The sequence below is a fragment of the Benincasa hispida genome, chromosome 6 (genome assembly GCF_027475165.1).
Source record: "Benincasa hispida cultivar pf3 chromosome 6, pf3_genome.v1.1, whole genome shotgun sequence".
NCBI classification, from domain to species: Eukaryota; Viridiplantae; Streptophyta; class Magnoliopsida; order Cucurbitales; family Cucurbitaceae; genus Benincasa; species Benincasa hispida.
Genome location: NC_143483.1, coordinates 20,659,334 through 20,664,094, shown reverse-complemented (window position 1 = coordinate 20,664,094; position 4,761 = coordinate 20,659,334).

The window sequence follows — 4,761 nt, the reverse complement described above, 5'->3', positions numbered from 1 at the left end:
AGCCTCTAAATGTTCCAGAATGGAAATTGGAGCATATTTCTATGGACTTCATCTCAGGACTCCCCAGAACTGTTAAAAGCCACAACATGATTTGGGTGATTGTAGCTCAACTCACCAAATCAGCCCACTTCCTACCATGCAAGACTACTCACACTACGGAAGCACTGGCACAAATGTACTTAAAAGTAGTCATCCGGTTACATAGAATCCCAGTATCAATTGTTTCAGATTGAGACCCTCGTTTGGTCTTCAAGTTCTGGAAAAGTTTGCAGAAAGCAATGGGCACACAGCTAAATTTCAGCACAGCCTTCCACCCACAGACTAATTGCAAAACAAAACGAGTTAATCAAATCCTAAAAGACATGTTGAGGGCATGTGCTTTGGATTTTGCTGAAGCATGGAATTCACAGATATATCTTATAGAATTTGCTTATAATAATAGTTATCAGACGAAAATTGGTATGACTCCCTTCGAAGCCTTATACGGAAAGAAATGCAGATTCCCTGTACACTGGGATGAAGTCGGGGAGCGAACACTACTAGGACCTGAATTGGTGCAGCAAACATCAGAGTCAATTAAGCTAATTCCGGAAAGAATGCGACCAGCTCCAAACAGACAGAAGAATTATGCTGATAACCGTCGAAAAGAGCTGGAATTCAAAGTAGGAGATCATGTATTTCTAAAGGTAGCACCAATGAAAGGCATTATGCATTTAGGACAAAAGCGCAATCTTAGCCCCCGCTTTATTGGACCCTTTGAAATATTAGAACGTATTGGCCAAGTAGCTTATCGATTAGCATTACCACCTACCCTTTCTACAATACATAATGTCTTTCATGTATCGATGCTTCAAAAATACGTGTCTGACTCATCACATGTAGTAAATTATGAACCTCTACAAGTAAGTAAAAACTTGGAATATGAAGAGACTCCAGTTTGCATCCTAGCAAGAGAAAAGAAGTCACTTCGTAATCGGGAAATAAGTTTAGTGAAGGTTCTCTGGAGAAATCAGCAAGTAGAAGAAGTTACATGAGAACGAGAAGAAGAGATGAAAGTCAAATACCCTTATCTGTTTAAGAACCAAGAAACTTTCGAGGACGAAAGTTCTTAAGGGAGGAAGAATGTAACAATCCAGATTTATACCCATACAGGAAATTAAATGTCAAATATTAAGTAGGATGAAATTTTATTTAAAGGGAGGGAAATTTAGAATGGGAAAAAAATAGGAAATTTATTCATTATCCAAAAATAATGAATAAGGGAGCAGAATCAGAGGGGATTAATTGGAAGTTTGACGCTAGCTAATTCAGGAGACAACGGGCAGTAGATAACTTTTTGTTTGGACACTTCTCATTGGAAGAATTGGAGGTGAATTAATTGTCCATATACTCTTAAATTTGAAAGAGTTAAAAAGGATAAGTGGAATCCACAAGCAGTGAAGGAAACCCACACGTGAAAACTAGCGAGATTGGAGAGAAAATTGGAGAGAGTGAGATTCTCAGCGAGACAGCAGGCGAGAGTGGGAGCGGGAGTGGGAGCGAGAGCGGGAGCGAGAGCGAGAGTGGGAGCGGGAGCGGGAGCGAGAGTCACAAGAGCAGACTAGCGAGAAAGCTAGAGAGAGCGAGATTCTGAGAGCAGAAAGAGCGAAATTCGGACAGAAGCATAGATTGTGCATTGAATTTGGCCACGATCTTATAGATTATACATGAAAAAACCCTAAAATTGAATACAAACAAAGAATGATGACGTAAGGGCAAATGTTAACCAAGATTAGGTGTCTTATTGAGAGGAATCCTTAAACCCTAAGTAATTTTAATGAAGCCACCTATAGGATGATTTATCACACTGAGAAGAGCTGAAAACTATTATAAATAGGACCCTTTGCCTGGAGATGTAACCCATTCTCAAACAAATCTCAGTAACAAAGAATCGTGTGAAAGAGTAAGTGTGAGTGAGGAAGTCCTGTGAGGCTAAAAGAGAAAAGCTCGGGTAAGGTGTTGCCCAAATTCTGCCCAAATTCCCTTATAGTTTAAAAAGGGACAGCTCTATTGATCAAATCATAAAGAATAATAAGGAATAACTAGATCACAGTAAGTAGTTTATCTCACCCTCTCTTTAAATGTTCCCTGGTAGTGTACTTTTATTATGTTGCATGATTATGTTAATTGTTATATTGCATTACATATTTAGAACACGTTTCTCTACAAGGGACCCCATGCATTATGTTTGTTCACGATTACATTAAAATCAAGTTTTAATTAGGTGTAAGTTATGCTTCCAGTCTAATCTTACGTTTATGATAATGGTTGATGTTGGATGCGACTCTGGCCCTACTGACTGCATGACCCGCTAATCATCAGATGGGTTAGTTTCCACCTAAGTCCTCATCTTCCATCCAAGCCAGATTGAAAAAAAACTTCTAAATCGTATAAACCAAATAAATAAGAATTTTCGCTATAGTTCTATTGCGATTGATACTTTAAATCTCGCAGGGTCTTATAGAAAAAGCGACAAATTACATCAAACAAATGCAGAAAGAAGATGGATCATGGTATGGAAATTGGGGAATATGTCACATTTATGCTACATATTTTGCCATAAAAGGATTAGCAGCAGCAGTAAACTGGTGGGTTCATTGTGGAAATTGGTGATTACCCTCAACAGGTGGGTTCATTATTAATTAGCATTCCATTTTAATTTTAATAGCTAATTGTTTGTTATTAATTAATTCTTATGTATTGAGGTTGTTTTTATTGCAGGAAATAATAGGAGTTTTCATGAACACTTGCATGCTAAATTATGCACTATACAGAAATGTATTTCCCATATGGGCACTTGCAGAGTATTATAATTTTGTTTCCTTGCCTTAAACCGCTACATTCTAGATTTGTGGTAAAAATATTTATGTGTTGGATAATTGTATTGTGTGTCACCACAATAAATTATTTACAAATATGATCATTTTAAAAATTTTAGTGTTTTACTAATATGATCATTTTTAAAATTTTAGTGTTTCACTATCATTGTAAATTCATTTTTTTTTATAGCATAGGAATGGAATGCATAAATTTACCTTCTGTTTTTAATCGTTACTTATCATATGAGGTACTTCGGAGACTTTACCCTATAATGGAAGAATGTTAGTTCTCAAGGCAACATGAACCCTCGTTATAAGTGGGACAATGCAAGAAGAGGAGCCCCCGTATATAACCTTAATATTGACTAATGGCTCCCAATATTGATTAATTGGCAACTTTTTCTGAAATCAATAATACTTTTGATCTTATTTAACATACAAAAATTTATAAATTCCTATAATGAAAGGATTTAATAGGTGGTAAAATGTAAATTAAGTTTTGTAAACTTAATTAATGAACATTTAAAATATGATTCTAAGGCCAACCATGAAAAAGGGAGGGAAAATTGGGCTAAAAACATAGAGAAAAACTCGAGAGGGTGTTTCGTTTTTGAACAAGCAGGCAATAACTTTATGACACCACAGTGCTTTGACCTGAGGCTTTATTTTAAATGATGTTTTTTCATCCGAGGGGTATCAAGACTTCGTGAAATTTAAACCTAGAGCAACGAAGAGATGTCAAAGGAGGTTGACGTTGCTGAAGATCAATCAAGAACTCGAAGACGAAGGTCAAAAGCTTGTCGATCGTGAGATTGTGTCGGCGAAGGGAGATCAATTCACCCATATTTATATATTCTTTCAAGTATGCATAAATGATGAATGATGCGCTCATAAGACAAAGTAATCACATAAATATGGCTGACATAAGATTATTCCTATCTTTAAGAACACTGCTTATTTTGCTTAATGCGTTCCACCACTTACCCTCCCGGGCAGTTATCTATCGCTGAACAGCTCATAGACAAGTATTGCTACAGCATCACATTAAGCTAATAGGATTTTCGCACAACACTCGCGCAACGCATACTTCTCGGTGGTTTGCTACATGCTTCATATGTCTATGCCGCATGGTTAAGTATGTGATACTCTAGCAATCTTGATACTCTAGCAATCTTACTTAGTCTTTGCAATGAAAGTAAAGGATGATAAGAAAATGAAGATGGAATCAAAGGAAGTAAAGAAATGCATTGATCACAAAATGTATTAATCTCTTAAGCCATAATGTAATACAATATAGAGGTAGAAGAGATATGGAGGGCCAGATGGGCAATGTCTTGCGTCCATCAGATGTGTGTCAAAGCTGCTAGTGGTGCCACGGATAAGCGGTGGAGTAGTCTCTCTCAAGATCTATCTCCGAGGAGGCTCCGATCGTCACTCAGAATGGTAGGAGGAATGAAGAACTCTCAAGAATATCTCCTCACACTTTCATCATGATCACAAGGATCTGCCCTAAGACAGAAAACCTCGGATGATCTGAAGTTGGGCTCTAAGGCTTCTATTTATAGAGTTTGATCGCCGACAGCATGAATGGTCTTTCTTTAAAATTCTACAACTAACGACGTGATGGACCTACTATGAATCTCTGCTGCTAATGGCGTGGTAGGTGAAATGTCAACATCACCTTTTGATACTCCTAAGGTATGCGTTCATACTTGGTTTCCGAAGTATCATCGAATTCCACCACCCTTGCTGTCATCCCTCTATTATGGTTATACTCTGTAGCCGCAACCTCTATGTGATGGACGCATGCGGTTAATGGCCGCAACATCTATGCGTCGAGCGTATGCGATTGCGTATGGGACGCCTCTGCGATGGTGAGATTCACCGCATGCGATCGATTCCT